Source organism: Panthera tigris, chromosome D2, assembly GCF_018350195.1.
Source record: "Panthera tigris isolate Pti1 chromosome D2, P.tigris_Pti1_mat1.1, whole genome shotgun sequence".
Lineage (NCBI taxonomy): Eukaryota > Metazoa > Chordata > Mammalia > Carnivora > Felidae > Panthera > Panthera tigris.
Window position 1 is genome coordinate 85,609,026 of NC_056670.1, and position 26,918 is coordinate 85,635,943.

Below are 26,918 nucleotides of genomic sequence, written 5' to 3' on the forward strand. Positions count from 1 at the left end.
GAAGGGAGGAGGGGCATATGCACCTGCGAGGGTCACCAGGCATCATCCCCTTGCAAACACGTTTGCTCTCACGCGCCGAACTTTGGGGTCTGCTGATTTCCAAGTCTGGGTGTGGGAGAAGGAATGTCCTTCCCAGGGGCCACTGTGCCCCGCGAGTCGGTTTTCATACAATCCTTACCCTGCCCTGCCACACCTATCAGCCCAGGGAGCCCCTCCGGCAACTTTAAGAGGCGGGCACTTTTCCGGGGGGCCCCCCAGACCCGGAGCCTGAAGAAGTGGGGGTGCTGGGACCCTGAGGCCAGCAGCCCCAGAGCCCGCGGCTTAACGATGGAATTGTGGGTCTGGTTCCGGAGCACGGAGAGGATTGTTCCACGCACGGCTCCAAAGAGCATTTCTCTCTCATCCGGGGCGTGGAAGGCAGCGTTTGGAGACGGAAGCCGGGAGTTAACGGCTAAAACACGCACGTGCAAGTCTTCCGGGCTGCGGGCTGCGCGGCGGCGAGGAGTGTGGGTGAGTGGCTCTGAGCGCGGACGCCCCCGGCCGCACCGGGTGGGTGGCGGTCAGTGCGGGCGCGGCCGAGGCGGGCCTCGCCCGCCCCCCCTCCGCCCTGCGCAGCACCCGGGTTATTTTCGGCAGCATCGTCGCCGGCTTTCCGTAGACGCAAACCAGCTCCCCGCCAGCCTGAGATGGCAGAGGAGGAAAAGAGGTGGGGTTGGGGTGTCGCGGGGCCGCGCCCGGCGGCGGCAGCGGGGAGTGTCGGGGGAGGGCCCTGGGTTTGGGGCGCCCGCCCGCCCGCCCGCGGTGACGCGCGCCCCCCGCCCGCCGCAGCGCCTCCGCAATGGCCGAGCCGGGCCGTCGGACGCCGCCCGGAGCCCGCCGCCCGCGGGGAGCCTCGGTGAGCAGCCGCCGGCCGCCCCCAGCCCCCCGCCCGCCGCCCGCCGCCCGCCGCCCGCCGCCCGCCGCCCGCCGCCCCGCCGGGCCTCTGCGCTGCGCCGGCGCCTGGCACCGTGCGTCCCGCGGCCCCTGCGCCCTGCGCGGCGGGGTGGCGGTGGCTCCGCGCGCTCGTCCTGCCCCCTGCCCTGGGGGCGGCCGGCGGGTGGCCCGGGAGTGGCCCGGGGTGGGGTCCGGAGATGGCGGGGGGGGGGGGAGTAAGGTGGGGGGGTGGCCCGGGGGAGGTTCGGGGTTGGCGGGGGGGGGGGGGAGGAGGTGGCAGAGTGACGTTCTGTTGGTCGGGGGGCCCGCGGCCGGGACGCCCCTGTCTGGAGCCAGGCTCCTCTGGGCTTCTCCAGGCGACCCCGCGGGCCACCTGTCTCAATCGCGCCCATTTCGCGGGAGCTCCCGGGAGCCGGCGGCAGGTGCACAGGCCTCTGTGCTGGCAGGGACGCCGGCCCCGGGTGGGCGGCGCGCAGGTGCTCTCGTCGGGGTCCGCGCCACTTGGGCGTTTCCGCACCGCAGATTGAGCTGCCCCCACCCCCCTCGGTGTCTAGTGTTTTGCTTTCACGTGTTCCTGTTTCCGGGGGTGGCGGCAGGGCGGTCGGAGGCTCACGGTATCCGAAGCCTCGGAAGCCGCAGCGTGAAGGGCTCGACTGGGGTCAGGAGTCGGAGGGGAGGCTCGGGCTCCACACCTTTCCCAGAAAAGCCCTCCGGCCTGTCGCTTTGACCTTGTCTCTTGGAGAAGCAGGATTGTGGGCAGCGACTTCCTGCCGCACCTGAGGTTTTGGTTCAGCTTCACTTCCTGCAGAGGAAGGAGTGCGTGTTGTCTGCAAACACAGGGACCAGGGTGACCACTGGCAGGGCAGCCAGAAATCAGACGCACCCTCTCTGCCTTGGGTGCCACGGAGGGAGTGGGCAGCTGGTGGGCACTTCGGGGGGTGCAAAGGGCTCTCCCCGCCTTAGGGTGGTGGAGGGGAGAAGGCACCAGGCGGTGTGTCTGCCCGGGGTTTAGGATTAGAAGGAGGGACGCCCCCCGCCCCTTTCCTGCCTTTCTGAAAGCGGATCTGCATCCCTGAGTTAAGACTTGCTTTGGCCGCTGTCTGCAGTGTCCCCCTCCCCCCCCCCCCCCATTAACGGCTCACAGACCTGTTTACCTTCTTGTAAACTTCGGTAACAAGGAGTATTATGCCCCCTTTCGAAGCGTTTCCGGGACAGGTCAGCAGAACACTGACGTGCTTTCAGAAGCAAGAACCCTGGCCCAGCCCAGTCGATCTCAGGCTCCACTGGGGACCTGCTGTGGCGCTCACGCCCCATCCAGGGGCCGCCTGGGCAGCGGCTGCTCTGTGGGGTACAGAACAGCACCACCAACTGGCCGCAGCGGGTTGGGGTCCCGGCCACTAATGGGGAAGGGAGTAAGCAGTCCTTACCACACCTGCTTTTTCCCAAAAAGACTATGGTTGGAAAGAAGGAGCTTTTATAACGGTGCCTGTCGGTTGGGGGCTGATGAAGTTATGATTTCAAGTCCAAATAGGATTTTCAAGCAGACTGATGCATCGTACATGCTGTTGTTTCGGAACTTTATGTGTGCTGAAAATATTTACACAGGCGTGACTGGCATTTATTATCAGTACTGATGGTGGCCGCTGAGAACCGGGCCCACGGGGGAGGGTGAAGGGATGGACTGGTAGCAGGGGGTCAGTGCAGATGCCCGGGGCCACGGCGTGTTCCTGCAGCCACCCTGTCCCACGTGCCTGAGGCCCCAGGAACCAGTGCGCAGTGTCTGCCTTTCCCAGGGGCGGCTGGTGACATCATGACCAACGCGTTCCAGGGTCTGGGCTTTCAGCACGAGCAGTTTGCTTTCATGATGCAAGATCTAAGAGGTTGTGAACGATGGCATAGCAACAAAAAAACTGTTATAAAAAAGAGGAAATAGGATAAAAAAAACCTCACCTGTTACACAGCCTGCTCTATGGCAGGCTCCGTTCTGATTTCTGTGTGTTAAGGTATGTGGGCATGACTTTGAGAGAAGGGATGGGCGGCAGGAGGCCTGGGAGAGGCTGGAGGATGCCGGTGACCCACCTTGAGGAGGGTGGAGGGAACCAGGCTGGGGCCACATCCTCAAGGAACCTGCAAAGGACAAAATGACAGTATCGCAAAGAATCATCGAGAAGTGAGGAGCCCGAGACCCGGAGACGGGAAGGGTCTTGTCCTAAGTTAGGATCTGTGACTCTTAGTCCTGGCACATAAGAGCCCTCCCCTGGGCCCCGGATCGCACCCCAGACCTGTGTCCCGGTCTCTGCCCTGCTCCTCCCTGGGGTCTCCGTGCCCCTCCTCCACGCTTCCCGCCAGGGCTCGGCCTGGACCGTGGGTCGTCAGTCAGGGTGCTGTGCCACGGTCCAGAGCAGAGTGATGAGGCCTTGTCCCCGGCCAGACTTCCTGCTGAAGGTTACCTGCCATGCCTTGCCCTCCTCCCTCCCCTCCGTGGTGAGCCCAGGCTGGGTGCCCAGAGTCCCCTCCCTCTGCGCTCTGCCCGGGGAAGTGAGCCCAGGCCCTCAGCATCCGTGAGCGCGGAAGGATGTCGGGCTGGGAGGGCCACCACCAGGCTTAACTTCCCTTTAACGACCCCGGGGGCTGAGCGCCCATTCTGTCCTCTCTCTCTGGTTTGACGGTTCCTCTGTGGCTGAAATTTACATGGGTCATTACAATATTGGAGATAATTAGCAAAAACGGGCTTCACCAGCTTCACGTAGTTGGTCCTATCAACGGCCTTTCCTCTTGGGAAGCTTTATAGCCGTTTATTCTTTTTTTAAAAATTTTTTTAATGTTTATTTATTTTTGAGACAGAGAGAGACAGAGCATGAACAGGGGAGGGTCAGAGAGAGGGAGACACAGAATCTGAAACAGGCTCCAGGATCTGAGCTGTCGGCTCAGAGCCCGACGCGGGGTTCGAACTCACGGACCGCGAGATCATGACCTGAGCCGAAGTCGGACGCTCAACCGACTGAGCCACCCAGGCGCCCCTGGTCGTTTATTCTTAAGGTGGCTGCGCCTGTGCCTCTGCTGATCAATGTGTTGCGGGTTTCTGGGGTTGTTTTCGAGTCCGTACTGTGTTACACACGCCCTTTGTATGGAATCTTTTGCATTATAAACAGGGAGTCTGCTGGTCTGCGGTTTCTAATCCAGGCTTTTCCGGGTTGGGCTCCTTGGTGTGAAAGTGCAGGGACGATACGGATGCTTCCGGGAGGAGAACGGGGCTGGGTTCTCTTGGCCCCAAAGCACATCTTTATGGAGCATCCGGAGGCCCAAGGTTCTCTCCACTCAGTTTCTGGAGCTCAGGCTGTGGGGAGCGGCCAGAGGCCAGCAGAAGGCAGAAGGTTCCTTTTTTTTTTTCTTTTTTTTAAGAGAGTGAGCGAGTGGGGGAGAGGGGCACAGAGAGAGAGAGAGGGAGACAGACTCTTAAGCAAACTCCATGCTCAGCACAGAGTTCAAAGCAAGCAGGGCTTGATCCCACAACCCTGGAACCACGACCTGAGCCGAAATCAAGAGTTGGGTGCTCACCCAGACGCCCCAGAGGGTAGAATGTTCTTGCCTGGCCCGGGGAGTGAGGAAGAAGTCTCGAGGCAGGGCTCTCCCTGTGGCCAGCCCAGACTCCAGGGAGACCTCCTGTCCACCTGCCCTGGGCTGACCTCTGGGCTGGTTTCCCTCCAGATCTGGGTTGAGATCCTGGGGGCAGAATGAAGAAATGGAGGGAAGGACGCCAGGAGGCAAAGTCAAGCTGAGTCTCTTTTCCCTTCGAGCGACAAAGACCTTCCCTCCTGCGCTGTCCGCCCACATCTGAGCTCAGTGCGGCCACGCAGTCTGGGGAGAGGGCTGGACAGCAGAGGCCCACCTGGGGACTCAGGAGGATACTCGTGAGGTGAAGCTGTGGCCTGGATACTGTGCCCGGGGACCGCCGGGACCCCCTGCATCACTCAGCGCCGTCCCTTCCTGGCCCCGCCTCATGGCCTGATGCCACCAGACTTTCCTGCCCACAAAACATGAAATCAGTCACCTTGTCTGGGACAGGCACCGTGGCCCTCAGTTGGGGAGGTCGGTGAACAGGGACAGACGTGGTCTCTGCCCTCCGGGAGTGGTCAGCAGCCAGACGGACGTGCCTTAAGCCACCGTGAAAACACATACTGTTTCTGCTGTGACCAAAATCACCAAGGTGTTTCCCAGTTCCCCCAGAGCCTGTGACCTGGCCTTCTGCTGGCTGGGGGTCCAAGAGGCAGCTCAGGACACAGCCATCCGAGGGGAGGAGCAGGCCAGCCCTGGGGCCTGGAGGAAGCCAGTGAGGGTACAGTGGGGACCCGCGGGCCAGGAGCAGGCTGGGCAGGATGCTGTGGCTGGGGGCGCTTGCTGCGAGGCTGGGCTGCTAGGGCAGCTGGACCCTCAGAGCTGAGGGGCTTATCAACATGTGTGGAAGACAGAGGTCAGGTTCGTGGGTTTGTTCTGTTTTGTTTTCTTAAAGTGTATTCATTTTTGAGAGAGAGACACAGTGTGAGCAGGGGAGGGGCAGAGAGAGAGAGGGAGACACAGAATCCAAAGCGGGCTCCAGGCTCCGAGCTGTCAGCACAGAGCCCAACGCGGGGCTCGAACCCACGACCCGAGAGATCATGACCTGAGCCACCCGTGCACCCCTCTTCTGTTTCGTTTTTATAAATTGTGGTAAAATACACATCACATAAAATTGACCATCTCAGCCACGTTCAAGGGTGCGTTCAGGGGCGTTGAGCACACTCACCTTGCTGTAGGGGTCACCACCGTCCATCTCCAGAACTTTGTCACCTTGCAGAACTGAACTCTGTCTGATGAAATAGTAACCCCCGTCCCCCTCCCCCGCCCCTGCACTCACCCTTCTGCTTTCTGTCCCCACGAGTGTGACTCCTCTAGGTTCCTCTGGGGACCTCACGTAAGTGGAGTCGGACGGTGTTTGTCCTTTTGTGACTGGCTTGTTTCACTGAGAACAACGTCCTCATGGCTCATCCACGTTGTGGCACGTGGCCGGATTTCTCTCCTGGTCAAGGCTGGATAATATCCCATTGTGTGCGTGGACCACATTTTGTTCACCGTCGGTGGACGCTTGGATTGCTTCCAGGTTTTAGGTGTTGTGGGTAACGCTGCCGTGCACCCGCGTGTGCAAGTATTTCTTCGAGGCCCTGCTTTCTGTTCTTTTGGGTGCACACCCAGAAGTGGGATGGCCGGACCACGTGGCAATTCTGTGTTCACACTTGAAGGAACCTGCATACTGTTCTCCACGGCGGCTACACTGGTTTGCGTTCCCGCCAACAGCGCATGAGGGTCTCGACTTCTCCACATCCTCGCCAACACCTGGTTTTCTTTTTCATTTATATATGGAGAGAGAGAGAGAGAGACAGAGAGAGAGAGGTGAGGCGGTGTCTCGTTGAAGTTTCGATTTGCGTTTCCCATTAGTGATATTAAGTATCTTTCTACGTGCTTATTTCTTAAAAGCTTTATTTTAAACTAGTTCCAGACCTACAGGAAAACTGCAAAAATGGCACGGGGCCCCGTTTACCCCTCATCCGGTTTCCCTAGCGTTGACGTCTTCCGCAACCATCCTGCGTAACCGGAACCAGGGCGTCGATAGTGGTGCCGCAGTACAGACCTTATTCAGACCTCCCTACCCACCCACGTCCCTCTTCTGCCCTGGGGTCCCACCCCCGACCCCACGTTGCGTGTGGGTGTTGCGTCTGCCTGGTCTCCTCTAGCCGGTGACAAGTCCTCAGTCTTGCCTGTCCTCTTCCGACGTCGATGCCTCCACAGGCTACTGAGGAGCGACGTTGTAAAAATACCCAGAATCGGAGTTTTTCTCATGATCGGAACACGGTTATGTGTCTTTGGCAAGGAGCCCGCGGCCGCGCGGGCGTCCTCTCCTCCGCGTCCTGCGTCCGAGTTGTCCGTGTCTGTCTCCCGCTCGTGGTGAGCCTGGCCTGGGTGTCCGGGGGCCGGGGCTTCCCCGCCGTGGCCGGGCGGTATCTTGGGGAGATACTTCGAGGCGTGTGGACCCTGCTTCTTGAATCCCCTCTCGCTAGCCTCGCCTCCTCTGCGTGTCCGTGCCTGACGGTCGTCACCGTGCCGTTGCCGCTGGGGGCCCTGGAGCTCCAGCCTCGGCTCACGTGGCCGGTTGGAATGCTCCTTTCGGGAAAAGCCGCGCCTTCTCCTCGTTCTTTACACAATGATTTTCGTTTGGGTGCGGACACGCGGACGACCGTTTCGTCCCCCGGGTCGGCGTCCCGCAGCCACAGGGCAGGCTGGTTTACCAGACGGCTCCAGCTGGTGGCCTAGGAGCACCTGTGTTCCTTCCACACGCCCCATCTTGTCTGTTCCGTGAGATTTTGATTAAATTATCATTGTTATTTAGCACTTTCTTACTTTCTGGAACCACGGATGTTCTGGACTTGGCTGGTTCTGAAATCCTTCGTTCATGGTTTCTTTCATTGATTTTTTCTTAATATTTCCATTGTTTCCTTGCTTCTGTGTTGGTTTAAAAGTCTGACCCGTCTCATTCTTTTGACTCTGGAAGGTAACTGATCTTTTTGCCTGCAGGCTTTGAGGATTTTACCTTAGTTTTGAAATCCAAATGTTTTGCTGGGCGTGTCTCAGGGTTCCCCAGTGAGCCCCTTGAAATGTGCAGATCAGGTCTCTTTCTGTGCGAGGAAGGTCTCCCTGAATCATAGCTCTGAATAGGAGGCCCGCGGAGCACGATCCCAGCCCAGGAGCACGTCCCCATCCCCCAAGCATGTCCCCATCCTGAGAACATGACCCTGTCCCACAAGCACATCCCCGTCCCAAGAGCACGACCCCAGCCCGGGAGCATGACCCTGTTTCGTGAACACGTCCCCATCCCAGAGCATGACCCCATCCCGCGAGCATGTCCCCAGCCCAGGAGCACGACCCTGGCCCAGGGGGCACGTCCCCATCCCAAGAGCACGACCCCAGCCCAGCACCGCGGTCCCTGCTCTTATGGGCCCCGAATGCTTCATGAGTGCTCATTGCTGAGATAATTCGGGTCTTTCTTGTATTTTCTTCTGGGTTCAGTCAAGTTTTCACTTATCCTCATTTCTGATCCATTTTAGTGTTTGGATTTCTAACTCCGGGTGGTTGTCCGTGCCCTGCAGGGCATAATTCTGTGTGGCTTTACAGGTTTCTTCTGCTTCGTGGCTGCTTTTGAACAAGAACAAGAGAGACTTTGCATCAACTCTTGTGTAAAATTTCGTTCCTGATTTTCTGCACGGGGCATCTGCGGACTTGACTTGTATTCGTGTTTATGACATCGGGTGTTTGGGGGATTTTACAAGATCCCTAACCTAACAGCCCCCTTTCCCGCCAGCCTGGCAAAGTCCCCACGCTTCAGGGGGCTGTTTTGAGGAGAGGGTCTTGGCCTGAAAGACCCTACAGTTCTCCTTTTTTCTTCTTTTCTCCTTCTCTGCTTGATTAAGAGTTTCTCTTTTCGCCTTTTTTCTACCCAGAGGCTCTGTGTTTGGAAGGCTGACCTCTTAGACCACGTGTGTCCTTCATGCCACGCTGGCCTCTGTTCAGTGAGTTCGTCACTTTCAAGAGCTCAGCCGGCTTTCTCTCGGTCACTGGGGCCACCCTGCTTGGGGTTGGGGTCGGGGTCGGAGTCAGGGTCAGGCTCGGGTCAGGTGCAGGGCCTGCCAGCCCCTCCCCGCCACTGGCCGGACTCCGTGGTGCCCACACGTGGAGGTGGCTCCCCCCACCCCATGTCCCCGACCCCTCCAGCCGCACCGTCCCATTTCCCCACGGCCGGGCACAAGCGTGAGGGTCGGTGGCGCTGGGATCGGTTAGCTTTTCTCTTTTTACTCGCGGAGACCTCACGGTTTAGGGACACTCTGTTCACGCAATGCCAAGCACGTGGCTTTGCAAAGAATGTTTGATGTGAAATATTTGTGTAGTTTAGGGAGGAGATTTGGGGGAAATTCGTTCCCGTAACACAGCCTACGGGATTTTCTACGCGGGACCTTTTTTTAATACATCTTTTCGTGGACGCACCTTTCCGTCCTGTGAGGAGGTTCCTGGGAGTGGACCGAGGGCATCGTCGGGAAGGTGTACGAATTATTTTGAGTGGCCACCAGAACATTCCCCCAAAACGGCCACGCATTTGGTGCGAGAGTCCCGGTTGCTCCCGTCCTGGCCGCGGTCGTTTGATCTGCGTCTTAGTCCCGCCGGTGAGTCTGCGGGCGTGGCTCCCGGTGGCTCCGTTTCCGTTTGCCTCAAGACTGACACGGAGTCACTGTGTTCGTGCTTGTTGGCGGCCAGCACGTCTTCTGTGAAGCGGGGTCACATCTTTTGCCTCTTTCACTGGTTTGTCTTCTCGAACGGTAGGTCCCAGTTCTGCGTGAGACACGACTTCCTTGCCTCTTCCTTGTCGTAGGAAGTTTTAAATTTTGACAAAGTCTGATGTAGCCGTTTCTTCCTTTGTGGTTATTGTTCCCTGCGTCTCGTCCGGACCCTTGCCGGCCTCCCCCGCGACGGCCCCGTGGTCCCACGTTTTCTCCTGTGTCTTCCTGAGCGGAGCCCAACAGTCTTGCATTGCGGCCTCGTGTTCGGATCCCAGGTGCCCGCCTTGCCTGCGTCCCTGGGGCCCTGGGGCCCTGGCTCTTGTCAGTGGGAAAGCCCCACAGAGCTGAGTGTCAGAGCCGAGTGCGGGGAGCCCGTGGCTGTTGAGCTGGTCACGATTTAACAGGTTTTCAGAGGACAAACCTAGAAGAAATTCTAAGAGAAATGTATCGTTGTTTTCTGATATTTTGTTTCATTATTTTTCCTTTTCCTTTTATTTTTTTAAGTTTACCTGTTTATTTTGAGAGAGAGAGAGAGAGCAAGCGTGTGCAAACATGAGCAGGAAACGGGCAGGGAGAGAGGGGGAGAGAGAGAGGGGGAGAGAGAGAGAGAGAGAGAGAGAGAGAGAGAATCCCAAGCAGGTTCTGTGCCATCAGTGCAGAACCTGACTCGGGGTTCGAACCCACGAACCGTGAGATCACGACCTGAGCCGAGGTCAAGCGTTGGACACTTAACCGACTGAGCCCCCCAGGCGACCCTCTCAGTGGCAGTATTTTTAAGGTAGTTTTTTAGTTCATATTTCCCTTTAAAAATAGATTCAGCAAAGGCATTTGTGTGTCCACGTGCCCTCTCCCGTCTTAGGCGAAATGCAGCCGACCAGGACCCTGCCCCACTTTTTCTCAGTACTGCGCCTCGGTCCCTTCCTGTCACCGAACAGCCGTCCCCCTTCCTTTCCTGCAGGCGTGTGGTCATCCCCGGGTGGCAGCTCGTTCTCTGTTCGGTCTCTATCAGAATTAGCTCTACTCTGAAATGGCTCTGTGTGTTTTCCAGCGTGTCTTTGACTCGATCATTACAAAAGGGATTTCCAGACCAAAAGGAAACAAACAGGACTCTGTAATGGGCTGTAGGCCACTAAGTCCCCTCCGCAGGGCCCCGCGTGTTGTGACTTACCACTTAGCTTTGCTGTTTCGTTGCTTTCCTCTGTGTTCCTTGAAAGATTGCAAAGCATCTCTCTCCTGACAAGATCAGCTTGTCTGGCCGAGGCTCCGCTTCGAGTGGGGACCCTGTTTTCGAGGTAAAGCACTTGCTAGAGACCCCTGGGCTCTGACAGACGAGGAGCGGGTCCAAGGCCCTCACTGTGTGGGCATTGGTGGGGTGCCTACGCTCGGTCCCCCGCTGTCCAGGCAGAGCCCCCTCCCCCTCTTCTCGGTGGCGATGGCCCGGGGCTCCCGGATGGCTGGTAGGAAGCCTCCGTAGAGACCCCTCGGAGAGACCACTGTTGGGGTGTGCACTCTGGGGACACGGCCACCGCCCCGGAGAGGACACCTGAGCTCCCACCACCCCCGCCCGTGCCGACTCCCCATCCTGGGGTGGAGCCCAGCCCCACAGCTGCTCCTCACAGCACGGGGGTCGCAGGGAGCCTCGCGGCTAAGCTTTCCCCCGAGTCCCGACCCTCCTGCCCCCGAGCAGAATAAAGCACGTGTGCTAAGCCAGTAAGTGTTGGGGCAGTTGGGTAACACCATCAGCGGGCAGGAGGACGGTGTTTCGTCACCTCGTTGTGTGGAAAACGTTTTTGATGTTTCCTGTGCTTTCTTGCACTGACTGTTCCCTTTCCGTGTTGAGAGGAAATGGGGGGGGGGGGTGCTTGGAACGATGACATCGTCACTGCCATTCTGCCTCCACCTGAGAAGTACGTTTTTAAACTTTCACTTGATGGTTTTGGGGGTGTATTTGGGGTTGAACTGTGTTTTGTTTTGTGTTATTCTGTTTGTGACCCTTCTTCTCCCCCTTTCTTGCCTCATTTTGCACCGATTGAGGGGTTTCCCCCCTTCCCTCTAAACGTCGCAGAGTGTGTTTTCTGTTATTTTCATGATTATCATAAAAGTAGCAGCAAAATCATGTTACTGGAGGTAAAGCGAACCCAAAGCTTCCCCAGAGAAGAAAGAGGAGCTTGAGAATTCGAACCGAGCTCATCCTTGTTTGAAGTTTTATGTCTTTGTTGTTGGCATTTTGTTTCCATCCTGTTTCTCTCATAACACCACGAGAAATTGTCAGTGTTTTACAGGCACTGAGTTCAGACTTCCTGTTGTACGTAGCACTTCTGTCGTTCTCCCTCTCTTCTTGCCTCTTGGACTGTCCGTTGGGAGTCACGCTCCCGCCCGAGGCACACCCCGTGGAGATTCCTTTATTTCCCCTTTTTTGTCTGAGAAGTTCTCTCTTTCAGGGATGAGGGTGAAAATATTTTCACGGGGGACAGACTTCTTGCTCGGCAGGTACTTTTAAGGCACGGTTAGCGCGTTATTCCGCCGTCCTCCGGCCCCCATCGCGCTGATGAGAAGTCCGCGCCGCCCTCCTGCCTTCCGACCTGAGCTCGGTTCCTCGGGCAGATTGTCTCCATTTCTGTCCGTCTTTGCCGTTTTTTCCCCTCAAGTGTCATTACGATGTGCCTAGATTTGGGCTTACTTTGCATCTTGACGTTTTCTTCCATCAAACCCTGAGAATCCTGTTCACTACGTCCTCAAATTCTGCTTCTAAGTTTTTCCCCCTCATTTTTCCTTCCGGGAGATCTTCTTGTTCTCTCTATACCCTTCCTCTGTGCGTTCTTTTTTTTGTGTCTGTGCTCAATGCTAGGTAATCTCTTCCGAATTCTCTCCCCCTTCTGCGGTTCTGCTGCCCGATCTGCCACCGCGAGTGTCCACCAGGTGTCTGATTTCAGTTATTATATTTGTTTTTACAAAGTCCTCTCTTCTTATTCAGCTTTGGCATATCCCTTCTTACAGTTTTCTACTCCCTGAAGTTATTTTCAAGCTTGTAACTTATTTCCTTAAATAAACCAGGAGGGTTCTGTGCAGGCGTGTACGGGAGTTCTGCTGTTTGCTCAGTTTTGCTGTGAATCTAAATCTGCTCTAAAAAAAATACGGTCTATTTAAAAAGCAGGGAGACTTGTTCTTTTGTGACCCGTGCTGGTTAAATGCAATGCCTGAAGGTCCTGTTTCTTTAAACCTGGCTCTTGCTCATTTGCCTTGCTTCCTGGTTTCCTGGCTCCCTTAGCTGCGTGTTTGTCACTGTCCTCAAACATTTGCTCGTGGGGTTTCCCTGAGACCTTGGACGAACGCGCCCTTCTCTAGGGAGGGTCACGTCTGCCCTTGCCAGGCGGCTGGGGCACCCGGTAGGGACCATATCAGACCCAGCCGGACCTGGAGCCCTGGATGCCACTCAGACCATCTTCTGTGCAAGGACCATCTGTGGTCACCCCTTCTCGATGAGGGGACTCCCTGCTGCGACTGTGGCCGTCTTCCCACAGCCCCTTGGAGTCAGGCTGCGGTGTGGGTGGGCATGTTCTGGCACGTCCCCCAGGGGCTCCACTGTGGGGTGGGCGACCAGCAAAACGCCCCACTGGAGCAGGTACCAGGGGTCTTTCCTGCCTCCTTCACCGCAGGAGGCTAAGGAGCAGGGGTCCAAGTGCAGGGTGCGGGCCGACTTCTTAGGCAAAAGCTGCTTTGAGTCCTTCAGTGAGGCACTTCTCTCTCGGTTGGGGGGGGGGGCACCTGGGATTTGTCCCCTCAGCATTTTGCTGTCTTAGGAGGAAGGTGAGTTAGTTCTGACCCAGCCTAGCCCACCACTCCCTGGGAAAGAGTTCTGGAATTCCTCTGCCCCCATGGAGAATCAAGGAGGGTCTGCAGGTGTTGGCTTCTGTCCAGGTGGATCCTTTAGCAAAAAGCCACGGAAAGCAAGACTGTAAGCTCAGGGTCATATTGTTGGGGTTTCAAGTTCACTTTTGGAACGACCCAGGGGGGACCAGGGAGCCTCACTCTGCGAACTTGGAGGAGGATGTGGAAGGAGGAACCCACATCACGAAACGATTTCTAAGCCCAGTGCCTACGGCCAGGGTCAACCGTGGCTTGGAGAAACCAGCGGGCTAGGGAAGCTTCGCTTAGGGTAAGGAGCAAGCCTGGGAAAGGCCCGGCCCCCCTTCTCTTTCTCCCAATAACTTCTGTTTCCCAAGAATTTTAGAAATGGTCGTGTGCGTGTGGGAGAGCCACCACGTAGCTCCCTCGGTTACAAGCTGAGCAAATAACTTCTGGATTGACGTCTCTCAAGTCACTCACTTGCAAGGCTCTGCCGAGGTTAGGAGCGTCGGCAGATGTGGGAGCAAACGAACGGTGTCCTGATTGGGGCAGGCAGGTGTGGGGCGGGCGGGGCGCGGGGGTTGGCAGCAGATTCCTTCTCCAGTGGGAGCGGGTTAGCAAGGACCAAAGTCGTGCGCAGTGGACACGGCTGTGTCACTTGGGCCACCGGCCTAGGTCGCTAACTTGTCTTGAGAACCACCACTCAGAGCAATTGCTTTGAGAAACATCGTGAATCAATTAAAATTTAACATCTCTTTTCCGCCAACATTTGGGAGGAAATTAAAGCAAAGCAGGCCTTGCCAAGAAGCCTGTAGGCCACGGCGAGACCAAATTGGGAAGGAAGACTGCCGGGAAGCCGGGGGAGAGTCAGCGGCCTGCAAAGCAGCTCGTGGGGCCTGAGCGGCCGGCACCGTGGCTTTAATTAATGCTCACTCTCACTCCCTGACTTTTTTTTCCATCTCAAATTCCGTCTGAACTTGGGAAGCTGGTCAGCAGGAGGTTAATGAGCGGCTGCCTTCCTCTCTGCAAGCGGGTCAACAGCCCGCGCGTCGTGAGACCCCTGGGCTGAAGGACCCAGTAATTGGCCTTCTCCCCCGGGGGCATCCCAGCCCTCTGACACCCCCCTTCTCATTCAGGCAGCCGCGGCGGGACTGCAGGGCCCTTTCCCTCCCTGCCACCGCACGTCACTCGAGCCTGTGTTTTCTGTGAGGTGCTGCTGGTGATCCCTTGTCCCCCCGGCCAGCTTGCCAGTGGCCACCCAGGGCCTGTCTTCCAAAAGTCTGGCTCGAGAGCTGGAAATCTGACTCCAGTGTGGCCTCCTCGCTCCTGGCGGGACTCCACTCACCTCTCTGAGCCCAAGCTTCTCCCTGAGAGGTAGGGGTGCTGCTCGCGTGGGGCTGTGAGGCCCGGTGAGGGCTGAGGCGGCCACAGGACACTGTCCTGCCCACACCCCTGCCCACCCTGTGGGCACCAGTTTCTTCATCGCCCTGTGAACACGGCCTCCTCTCCGCTGGTTGCAGAGAAAGCCTTTGAAACACTAACGCCTGGAGCCCCGACTGTCCCCGGGAGACCCCCCCCTCCCCAATAGCAGGCCTCACCGCCTGGAAAGGGGCCCCCCCAGAGTCCATGGGGCTTTGGGAAGAGTGGGCTCCCCAGAGCTCCTGCGCCCTTCCTGCTCTGCTCCCATGCACGTGTGGACACCCCTGTCCCCGTCACCGGGAGAGGCAGCGCTGTGCACTCTTGAAGAACAAAAGGCCCCCTTTTAGGACCCACGGATCCGGCCCCAGATGGTTCTGCCGACGGGTGCTCTCCGTGAGCTGCTCTGTGAGGTTCCCCTTCCCTGCGCCCCCGGCCGTTGGCTGCCTTTGAACAGAGGGGATGCCTTCGGCTCCTGTCCCGCCACCGGCCGCCCCAGGGCTTTGCCGCGGACACAGCCCCCCGGTTTCCACACCACGCCGCGCGTGTCGAAGCTGGAAGCCCGATTCTGGGCGCCTCCACCTCCGTGGGGTGTTTAGTTTCCTTAGGTGACAAAGGCGGCTATGGGGGCGGGGGACATGGCCTGTCCAAGCCCAGAGTGACACCCGGACACCCCGTCTCCTCCTCCCAGGCCCTCGCTTCGGCACCAGAGACCCGCGAAGGCCGCGCACAATCTTCCTGGTGGACTTGTGTTTGCAGCTGGTTCCTGGACCCCGTGCTCAGTAGGCACAGGGGCTCCTTTCCCGCTGCCCCCGGGGTCTCCCCGCCGGAGGTTGACAGTTGGGCAGGTCTAGCTGCCATCCTCTGTGTGCAAGGCCACCATGCCGTGACACAAGTCCACCACCCACCGGCTGCACCGTGTGACAGCGACGGTGACCCCTGGACGTAGAGTGACCCTCTGCTCCCACCCTCCACCCACCCTCGTCCTGCTCCACCGCCAGTGAGGGTGCCGCACCCAGCTTCTTGGTGACAAATCCTCCCTGGTGACAGACCCCTCCCTGGGGCCCAGACCCCTCCCAGGTGCCACACCCTTCCCTGGGGAACAGACCCCACCTTGGTGGCACTCCTTCCTGGTGACAGACCCCTCCCTGGTGCCGCCCCTCCCAGAGGCAGCTCTCCGCAGCCACTGTGGGCATGTCTAGTCCCCTGGAGTCCTTCCTCCCGAGACAGACCTGAGAAAATGGCCTGTGTGTAGGGCGTGTGTTTTAGGAAGGGGTCCCGGGGAATAGGAGGGGGGGTGGGAGGGGCAGGCCAGGGGAGGGGGGCGGAGGGAAGGCCCACACGAGGGCTGTGTCGGCCGCTGGTCCCTGCTCCGCGCACCCTGGGTGGGATCCCACCGGAGCGGCGCTGGAGGAGGGGTGGACAGAAGGACATGGGCGGGACGGCCGCGACAGCCGGCCGCTGCGTTGCGGGGTCACGTCAGGGCTGCGGGGACGAGGGCGCAGGCACCCAGCACCCCGCGTTGAGCTGGCGGTCAGCTGTCCGGGCAAGAGGAGTGTGTGCTGTCTGCCTCCCGCTCTTCCTCAGCGGGCCCGTTGGGCTGGGGCTGGAACAAGGACAGCTGTGTCCTGTGTTTTTGACCCTCATGAAAGGGGAGCCAGGGACAGTGGCCCACTCCGCCCCTCAGCATGAATGCGGCATTCTTCGCTGTGGCTCTGGACGAAACACGCTAATTAGCACCGGGCACAATGGGCCGTGTCGCCCTGCGCACTGGGGCGCACGGCAGGGAGGGGCTCCAGGGACGACCCAGCCAGAGGGGTGCGGTAGGTGGGGACCTGCGCTCCTGCAGCCCCAGCCGCGCTCCGGTCATTGACCAGGGCCGACCCGGTGACTTGGGGGCCGCTCGGTGGTGCTGGTGAGTGCGTCCTTGTGGGTTCTCGGTCAGGGTGCAGGCTGCGTGCGGGGGAGGGGGGGGGACTGGGGCTCACGGGTTCTAGAAGCAGCCAATACTCAGGGCGTGTCCCTGGAGGGTGGGTGCGGGTGGGGGTGTGTGACCCGCCCCTCCCCCACAGGAGGTGGGGTGGGCAGGACGTGAGCCCCCTTCCCCAGGGCGCTAGGCTTTGCTGCCACACCTTGGGGATGGACGTGCCCTGCTTGCGTGTGTCCGTGTCGCCCGCGCTCTGATACGGTGTGTGAGTGGAAAGATTAGTCACCCACTAGTGAAGTGAGTGGGGGTCCACGGGGTTTCTGGAAAATCGCAGCTGATCTTGGCGGCAAGTTCTATTGAAAATAGAAGGTTCGGCTTGGATCTCGTGACGCCACGCCCTTCCAGCTCCAGAGCCCTCCAGCTCCGGGGCTCCGGGCACACGTGGCCCTGTGTCCTGTGCTCCCGTGCTTGTCCCCAGGCTCCCTACACACCTGTGGGTGGGAGCCATCCCCCAACGGGCGCTCACACGGTGGGAACGGCCTGCCGTCCAGGCTTCTGGGTGGCGGTCCTCTCCTGTCTGATTCTGAGCAGTTGTGCGGGTCAAAGGCTGGGGTTTCCTCTCCTGTGGCCCAGCTGCAAGCGGAAGGAGCTTTCCTCCGGAAGGTTCTGTGCTGGGGACCGAGTTGCCATATTCCTAGGAAGGTCACGCAGTGAAGCCCCCTAGATGGTGTCCACACTGCCCTCCACCCCCAGGAGACACTTGTCCTGCTGCGGTGGGGGGTCCGTCCGGGGTCTTCAGTAGGAGCTGAGATGTGTCAAGAATCTTCTTGCTTGAAGCAAGGCCACCGTGTGGAGGATGGAGGTGGAATCGTTCACTTGTCCAAGTCAGGAGGGACCTTAACACACCAGCTTCATACATTTTCGAGTAAAGACCGCATTTTGCGCAGCACCTGTGGCCGCGTGTGACCGCCAAGCTGTCCTGCTGAGCAGGAGGACCAGCGGGCTGTGGTCCTGCCAGTGGCTCTGTGCTGCCCTGTCCTCGGGGCCTGGAGGACAGTCCCTCGGGACGTCTGGCCTCGGGACTGCACCACCGCTGTGTGCTCCTTGGAGAGCAGGCTGCAGGGGCCGCTTCAGGACGGGACGGGGCGGCTGCACAGTCGGAGCCGGGGTCCCCAGGGTCCACGCTGCCCATCACTCTCCCGGCCGGGCTCGCCCAGAGGGGTTCAGGTTTCGAGAAGCTGGCTTTCGAGAACCAGAGGGGGGTCGGGAAGTTGACATTTTGTTCAAAGCTCGTGGTGTCAGGGTGGAGGGGCTGCAGTTTAAGGGGTGAAAGGAGTTGTTGGCAAGGTGGCCGGTGAGCACAGCCTGGGAGACCTTCCCTGCTCCCAGCACGGCTGAAGGGTCCAGAGTTGTCTCCAGCTCCTTTTACAGGGGAGAGAGGGAGGGAGGGAGAGGGAGAGGCAGAGAGATCCATCCGGGGTCAGGAGACTGCGTAGACACCCAGAGCTGTGACCCAGGGTCTGCAGCCAGCGGCTGGGCGGGCAGGGGTTTGTACCTGCCCGAGCCCGCCCCATCATGCCCGCGCAGGGATGGGGAGACCAGACAAAGCCTCCACGAAGCGAGCTGAGACTAAGACCCGGCCACGCGCTCGGACCCTCGAAAGGCCGCCCCTCCAGAGGGGGCTACGAATGCCCACCAGCCCTGTCGCCACTCAGTCTGGGTGGGAAGCATCTTAGGGAGACTTTCAAGAGTCAGGGCTGTGCCTCTGCCAGGTTCGGGGCTTGGAATAATGGGAACAACGGTGAGAGGGGTCAGGGTGGGGGACACGAGGCCGGCTCCGAGGGACGGGGAGAGAACCATACGGTTCCCCTAACAGAAGCAGGAGAAGCCTTCCAGAACTCCCAGCAGCCCCCACAGTGTGTAAAAACGCACGCTTAGCAGATTTGGGACGCAGGTACGTTCTTTAACCCGAGGAACAGACCCCGTGGGCTTGGTGGCGAGACACCAGGAGTATCCGTCTTCAAGCTGGAAGTAAGAGAAAGAGGCCAACTGTGTTACTTCTCCCTAACGTGCACTGGAGTCCTGTCTGCACACGAGCGTGGGAAAAATAGTTTGAAAGTGTAAAGACTGGAGAGGAAGGAACGGGATGCCCGTTTCTGGACAAGGCGGACATGGAGTATCAGAGCTGGGAAGAAATTTGAGGCCGTTGCTCGCACAAGCTCAATATAAAAAAGAAAAAATCAATAATGGGGGTGCCTGGCTGGCTCTCGGCGGCTTATGTGGCTCTTGATCTCGGGGTTGTGAGTTCAAGCCCCACGTTGGGTGCAGAGAGTATTTAAAAATAAAATCTGTAAAGAAATAATGTTCCTCTACAGCAACTTTCTGAGTTGCCGTGGAGAAAGGCGGTGGTGACTCCCAACACACCTTTCGTGATAGCAGCACAGATGTCAGGCACCAGGAGTACGTAGATCAAGCGTTGTGCGAAACCTTTTGGAGAAAATGAGCCAACTCCGTTGAAAGACTTAAAAAAAAGGTCTAAATAAAGGGAGAGCTATACTATTTCATGTGAAGGAGACACAGTATCAAAGAGATGTCAGCTCTCTCCCAATTAATCTGTAAGTTCAGTGTAGTTCCAAGCAGAATCCAGACAGGGTTCCCACTGCTCTGGACTAGTTGACAAAGAAGAATAAACGGTAAAAAAAAACAAAAACAAAAAACCAAGTTTGAAAACAACAGGGCAGGGGCAGGGCACCTGGCTGGCTCAGTCGATAGAGCATCTGACTCTTGATCCCAGGGTCATGAGTTCGAGCCCCACGTTGGGCATGGAGCCTACTTTAAAAAATAGTAATAAAATAATGTCAAAAAAAAAAAAAGGAAACATAACGGGGCAAAGGAGACGAACCCTATCAGACATCAAAACTTCTGACAAAATTATATAATGAAGCAGTGCGCTATTCGTGGAGATTGACAAAGAAACCGGCACATTGGAACAGGTGGCTTCGAGTCCCGTAAAATCAGGAGGCGGTGAGGCCAGGCTGGCATCAGACTGGCGGGACGGATGAGTCCGCACTAAGGAGGACGTGCACACTAGGTTCTTGATGTGAGAAGATGGCCTGCGGAAACGGAAAACGGGAAAACCTCTGGAGGGGAACCTCGGAGGGTGCCTTAGTGCGTCGGGGAAGCGTTTCTTAGGCGAGAAACAGAACCATCCTACAACAGAGGAAATGATGGGCAGAGTGGTTGAGTTTGAAGTCTCTGCGGGATGGGAAACAACGTAACATCAAAAAAGACCAGCCAGGACTTTACCAACAAAGGGTCAGTATCCAGAATAGATACCGGCCTCCCTCCCAGCAGTGAAGGACGACTCGGGCAGAGACACAGGTGAAGGGGGGGACAGAGGGTCACGGACGCAGCCGGTGCGGCAAAGACGAGCCCCTCGTCAGTCGTCAGGGACCAGGCTGGGGGCACAGCGGGGTCTCCTCTCAGCCGTCACGCCGGCCGGCATCACGCTTGCTGAGATGTGGGGAGACAGGCATTTCTTGGGGCTCTGGTAGCTTCTCTGGCCGCCCTCACGCCAGCCACGCCCTGCTGGGGACCTGCCCACCGCCATCTGACAGACGTGCCTCGGGTGTGCACAGGGCCGTCGGCTGTGGCATCAGCAGGGCGGTGGGAACGAACGCGTGATACGGTTGGATGCTGAGGGAGCACGCTGGAGTGACGGGATCCACGAGCACCAACGTGCCGAAACCTCAAGGACACGGTGTTGAGTGAACGCAGAAAATGCAGGACACGCAAAGTGTGACACAACATTTGCTGTTTTTCAGAACACACGGAGTGGTAACAAGGGAGACGCGGACGCTCTTGGAGAGCCGTGCCCGGGAATGAAAAGGAGTCTGGGTCAGGAGAGCCTTGGGGCTGGGTAGCGACGATGACCGAGGGTGGGGGCTGCGGCGTCGCCCCAGGGGAGAGGGTCCTGGCAGGAGGTGGGGTCGGTGGACTGGAGGGCGGGAAGAGAAGAGGCCGGGACCATGGTCCGGCTTTGACTTGGACAACTGGTGGCTGGGGGGGTCCCACACTGGAACAGGAGGGAGGGACAGAGTAACTCTGGATGTGCTGGTTCCGGGAGGCCCTGGAGAGATGCGGGAAGAGGTGAGGCCAGCGGACGAGGTGTGCATCTGGGGCTTGGAGCCGTGGGGACAGCAGGACGGGCCATCGGGAATGGCCTGGGGCACAGCCAAGCTCTCCGAAAGGCTGTGGGCACCTGCGGGGAAGCAATCGGAACCCAGGGGCCTCCGGGGACCTGGTGAGAGGGCCGTGTGGCCGGGAGTCTTCCACAGACGAGAAAACGGAGGTGCCCCGGTGCTCACTCTCACTCTGTGCTCCCAGAACGCCCTCACCGTGCAGCGCCTCGGTGCTGCCGGGCATGGCTGTTCCATCCTGGACGCTCGGCCTCGGCTTCCTCCCTTCCGAGTCCGGGTCGGCAAGTGGCTCTTGAAGCTTTGTGAATTAGAGCTTTTCTCAGCAACCCCCCCTCCTCCCCTCGCTCTCTGGGGTCTTGGGAAAGGTTACTGTCTCCCGCGGGGTTCTGTGCGAGCGCGGTCTGCAAGGGACATGTCGGTTATGGTGATAAAAGGCGTGTACGTGGGTCTGTGCGTGTGCCAAAGTTTGAAGATGCAAGTTTTTTTTTTTTAATTTTAACAATAAATACATATTCGCGGTTAAAAAAGTGCATACGGTTCGGAAAGATTAAAGCCAAGAGTCAGATCATCTGAGATCCCATCCCCCAGAGAGATGGCCGCTTTCCACCTGGCCTGTACAGTTTCAGACTTCAAGTTTTTCTGTGAAAACAGCACACACACAGTTTTTCCCTTTGTTACTGTGTTAAAATACACACGACATGAAACCCACCACCTTAACCATTTTTAGGTCTATGGTTCAGGGGTGTCACACACACCCACACTGTTGTGCAGCCGTCCCCGCTGTCCGCCCACGGGGCTCTCTTTGTCTTGTAACACCGGAACTCTGCCCCCATTAACACCAACTCCCCGACCCCTCCCCTGCCCCTGCTGCCCAACCGGCCACCTTCTGTCTCTGTGACCTTGACCCAAGTGCGTCGTGTAAGTGAAATCACACGGTTTGTGTGTCTGCACGACCCCACTCAGCAGCGTCCTCAGGGTCCACCCGGGCTGCAGCAGGTGTCACGGCGTCCTTCCTTTCCAAGGCCGAATAGTATTCCGTCGTGCGGATGGACCACACTCTCCTGTCCCTTCATCTGTCAGCGGACACTTGGGTGCTTCCGTGTTTTAGCTCTTGTGAACAGTGCTGCTGTGAACATGGGGGTGCAAATATTTTTTCGAGACTTTGCTTTCAATTCCTTTGGGTAGATACCCAGTAATGGAATTGCTGGACCATGTGGTAATTCTATTTTTAATGTTTTAGGCGAGTCTTTGCAGTTGTCCACAGCAGGTGCACCATTTTGCATTCCCACCAATAGTATACAACATTCCAATTTCTCCACATCTTTGTCAGCACTTGTTTTCTGGTTTTGGGGGATTTTTTTTGATAGTAACCATCCTAATGAGTGTGAGGTAGTATCTCATAGTTTTGATGTGCATTTCCCTAGTGATGAGTGATGCTGAGCATGTTTTCGTGAGCTCATTGGTCATCTGTATATCTTCTCTGGAGAGATGTCTATGCAAGTCCTGTGCCTACTTATTTATTTATCTATCTATCTATCTATCTATCTATTAGATTTTTTATTTGAGAGAGAGAGAGAGAGAATCTCAGGCCTCACACTCAGTGCAGAGCCCAACGTGGGGCTCCATTCCATGACCCTAGGATCATGACTTGAGCCATAATCAAGTTGGACTGTCAACCGACTGAGTCACCCAGCCTCCCCCTTTTGCCCATTTTTGCGTCGAGTTGTTTGTTTCTTTGTTGTTGACTTGTAGGAATTCTCTGTGTATTCTAGATACTAATCCCTCATCAGATACATGATTTGCGGATACTTTCTCCCATTCTTTGGGTCACCTTTTTGTTCTGTGGATCGTGGCTCTTGATGCACAGAAATTTTAAATTTTCTTGAAGCCCAGTTCGGCCATTTCCTGTTGTTGCCTGTGCCTTTGGCCCTGAATCCAAGAAACCATTGTCACATCCACTTTGTGAAGCTTTTATCCTGTTTTCTTAGAAGAGCTTTGTTGTTTTAGGTCTTACATTTACCTCCTTGATCTATTTTGAGTTCATTTCTGTTTGTGGTGTCAGGTAAGGGTCCAGCTTCACTCCCTGGCCTGGGGACATCGAGGTTTCCCAGCATAGTTTGTTGAAAAGACTGTCCTTTTTCCATTGAATGGTCTTGGCTCCCTTGTGAAAAATCATTTGGCCGTATGTGTGAGCATTTCTTTCTTGGCTGTCTATTCTATTCTGTTGGTCTGTATGTCTGTCTTTAATGCACCCGCTTATTTTTTCAAATAGAAATGTGCTCGTACTATACACACTGGCGTTTAAAAAAATTTAGCGTGTTGTCTACACCCCTCCATGTCAGTAAGTGTAGACAAGCCATGTCCAAATGGTGCCCTTGTAGTCTGGCTTATGTGCATTCCATCGTTTGTGTGAATCATCTCTGTTGTGGGCATTTAGGACGCTTCCAATTGTTCGAGCTGTGTTATGGGCACATCACCATAATTATCCTTGAATGAGTTGTATTTGAGGTTGTCAGAGCAGTGCCTGGCACAGGGTAAGTGCTATAAAAGTGTTTGTTACATAGAATATGCTCCAACGCCATTATTCTATCATTTCCTTGGGACAGATTTCCAGGCGTCACATTGCTGAGTTCATGGGCATGTACCACCTGTTGTCTCCCTCCACTGGCCTGGAGAGCAGCCGCCCCGAGACGGGCACTGGGCTGGACCCCGGCCCACGGGTGTAAGCGACCTTGTCTCGGGGCGCTGTTGAGGGTGGAGTGTGGACCTCGGTGTCCGGAGCCCCCGGCAGGTGCACGCGGGCTCCGGCAGCTGTCGCCTGTGTGATGGTGGGCAAGCTGCCCAGCCTCTCGGGGCCTCAGTTTCCTCGCCTGTGCGGGGGAGACCGTGACAGTTAGCCAGTGGGGCTTTCGTGACTGAAACGAGTTCACGCCTACGAGGAGCTCAGGAGAGCGTCAACCAGCACGGTGTTGTGACCGTTTCGAAGGCACAGCAACTTGGTAATTTGTTCTAATTTATTAGTCGCCCAGGTGTAGACAAGCACAGGATAACCCGCATTCTCATTTCCGAGCTACGGGTGATTGGCGTGGGTATTTACCCTGTGGGTTCCCGTCAGAACGATGCCCTCTGGGACTAGGATGGGGTGAAATTTGGACGTCTGGGTCCAAGTTGAAGAGTTGGAGTGAAAGGGAAGGGCGGGTGCAGGGCTGGCTGGGGGCAGAGGGACAAGTAGGGCCCTCACAAGCCTGAACTCCGGAGAACCAGGGCCGGGAGCCTCGTTCCTCGCCCCCTCACGGTTCTAGACCCCAGCGCAGCCACAGCCGATGTCCCCAGGCAGGGCCGTGAGGTGCAGGGACCATCTGTGTCCGTGTTTCCTTGGTCGGATCAGACTGGCTCTTCCTAAGTGCCCTTCAGCTTCAGCCCCGTGGGCCCTGCGTCTTCCTTTGGTCGCACTGGCTTCTCTGGGGGTTTATCGTGGACTTGGCTGGATTTCCGGCAAGGAGAGCTCGTGCCGCTGCACAATCGCTCCACCAGCGCTGGTCTCATTCGTTGGATTCGTTTCTACACTTTCATTCTCCAGGGTTTAATGGATACACCTCCCTTCTGGCACCTCACCATTGGAAGAAAATAAAGCCGCCCTTTGGAGTGGAACTTCCTTCATATTACGGACCCTGTAGCCACAAAACCCAGGGGGGGATTTTCTCAGGAAAAGGGGCCGGAGACGCTCTCCCGCAGCGGCTGCAGACACGGAAGGCTGTGTGCACAGGACTCAGCCAGGCCTGCCCGTGTCCCTCACTTGCTTTCCCCGGAGGAGGTGGGCCCGGAGTCCTCCCCGTGTGCGCACGGAAGGAGGCGGCCGTCGGGCCCGGTCTGCAGGGCAGGGCCGTGCCTTTGCGGCGGGCAGGGCAGCCTGCCTCCTCCCCCACCCAGGGGCCGTCCATGCGGTCAGGGGACCCGGCACCATGCTGGGTGTTCCTGAGAAAGCCTGTCCGGGCAGCGGAGAGCTGAGGGACCGCTGCAGGCATCTGCTTAGAAACACCGCGGAGACGGTCCCTCCCCCTGGATGTAGGCACGGCTGGTAAATTCCAACTGAAAAATAAAAGCTGAGTGCTCTGCTGAGTCATAGAACCCTGGGAGCCGGCCGCATGCGCTGGCCTGAGTCTCCAGCTGCCGGAAGGATCCCCGGGCAGGAGGCAGCGCAGGTGAGCGCCCGGGGCCTCGGTCCCCGGCGGGAAGGGTTTCTGTTTGGAATGGCGCAGAGCCTTGGCTCGGCCTGGCCTCCGGGTCTTTCTGCTTCTTACACTTGAATTCGCTTCTATATTTAGTATGCAGACGTATGCGGCCGGAAGCTAGCAGTGTGGAAGGAGAGGTCACGCTAGGTGTGCAGAGACCATCACAGCACGGGATGCTTGATCTCACGCCCGTCCATCTGTGGTGCTGCGTGCACGGGGGAGGCCGGGCCCGCGTCCTCCTGGGAGTGGGTTTCTCCTCCTGAACGTGGTTGTTTTCCCGTCTCATAGTCGAGGCTGGAGCTTGTTTACGTGGTGGCCGTGGGTGCGGGGCGGGGGGTGAGGGGGGGGAGAGAGCCAGGCCGGGACCCCGGCTGCTGCTGGGTGTGGTCACCGCCTCACTGGCTCCCTCCTCCCTGATCCCGATCTCCCTGATCCTGATCGGACGGGTGTGGGAGTGAGGGGGGGCGCCCTTTGGGCCTGGGTTTCTTTTATGGCTCACGTCCTTATCGCCCGCCTGCCCCCTGCTTGGGAGGTGTCTTCTCTGTGAAACTTACTCAGGACTCACATGTTGTCCCCCGACACCACGTCTTATGCGAGGAACTCGTGTTTGGGGGAAACAGTGGCTTATTAACTGGTTTCCAACACTTCTCCTCGAAAGAAGCGGTCGCTACCACACCGTGCCTCAGTTCCCCCGGTCGTTCAGGGAGAATCGGTGGTTGACGGGGGCGGGCATGGTGGGAACGTTATCGCAGGCGATCGGGCTGCACGCCGCGGTGGGAAGACGAGCCGCGCGGCAGGGGAGGGTGCCGGCGGCTTGGACGCTCACCTCCGCCTGGGGTCTGCTGTGGGCTCCTAGGCGTGCGAGCGCCCGTGACAGCGAGAGAAAGTTTTCCCTCGTTCGAACCCAGGACCAGAGTCGTACATCTGCGAATGTTCTCTGCGGGGCCGAGCCTCGGAGCAGGTCAGTAGCGGCTGGTGGAACGGGGAAGCAGGCCAGGGCACGACCTCACTCCCACGTCCCGCGTGGACGGTCGGCCTCTGTCTGAGGCTCTCTGGGGATTTCAGGAAGTCCTGTCCCTGGCGGTCGGTTCCCTCTTCAGGCCGAGGATGTGGGGCGGGGCCAAGCGCATCCGTGATTCCGAGACAATCTGCCGCCACCCCTGCTGACCGTGGGCAGGGCGCTGGCGGTTCCCGAGGTCACGTGCATGCCCGAGGCCGCCGACAGGCCCCTCCTGCAACATGCACACAGCCGGGTGCCCTGCCTGCAGCCAGGCGGCTGCGAACCAGGACCCAGGACGATTCGTACCCCTCAGTCCGGGGCACGCTGAGGTGTGGGCTCGCGGGGCTTCATCCTGAGTACGGGCTTCTGCGCACTGGGGTCTCCACGCAGGACAGACGTCACGTCTGCTCATTTCTCCTCGCCTGCCCCGTTTCCAGATACAAGTGCGGGGACCCCGAAACAGCCTCTGTGGGGCAGAAGTCAGAGGGTGAAGAAGGCTGACACAGACCACAGAGACCACGGCCTTTCTAGAACCATGGCCCCCACCCCGTCTTCCCCCACAAACTCACGGGCACACGTGTCCCATCTCAGGGACTCTGTGCTGTTGGTCTGGCCCCCACGTAGGCATCCAGCAGCATGAGGGGCACTCGGGAGCCCCTGACGGGGGCCGGCCTTCATGCTGCCCAGGACGTGGCGCCGTGGGCCGTGGTCACCCGGTGGCACCCTCTCGGAGGCCTGAGTGCCACCACTTTGTGACGGCTCAGGAAATTAGAACATCTCCAAGCGGGCACAGCGGACAAGGCAGGTTGCAGGAACGCACGTCAGTGACACAGAGGCTTGGGCCCAAGAGCAGCCTGACCTCAACGTGAGGCCAGACCCAGGCCTCGTGGGGGAAGGGATCCTCCTCCGTGGGGGATTCTGTCCTGCTCCTGATGAGGGGTTTGACCCAAGACGAAGGCCGTGAATGTTCAAGGCCAGAGACCCATAGACGCACATGGTGACTCC

At 58.0% G+C, this 26,918-nt stretch overlaps 1 protein-coding gene across 1 annotated transcript in view; it reads left to right on the forward strand.

Moving 5' to 3' along the window:
• The first annotated feature begins 520 nt into the window (after positions 1-520).
• JAKMIP3 (Janus kinase and microtubule interacting protein 3) overlaps positions 521-26,918 on the forward strand; it is a 114,393-nt gene continuing 87,995 nt past the window's right edge. Inside the window, 1 exon segment of the mRNA XM_042959864.1 lies at positions 521-706. The gene's annotated coding sequence lies outside the window, so the exon portion shown is untranslated.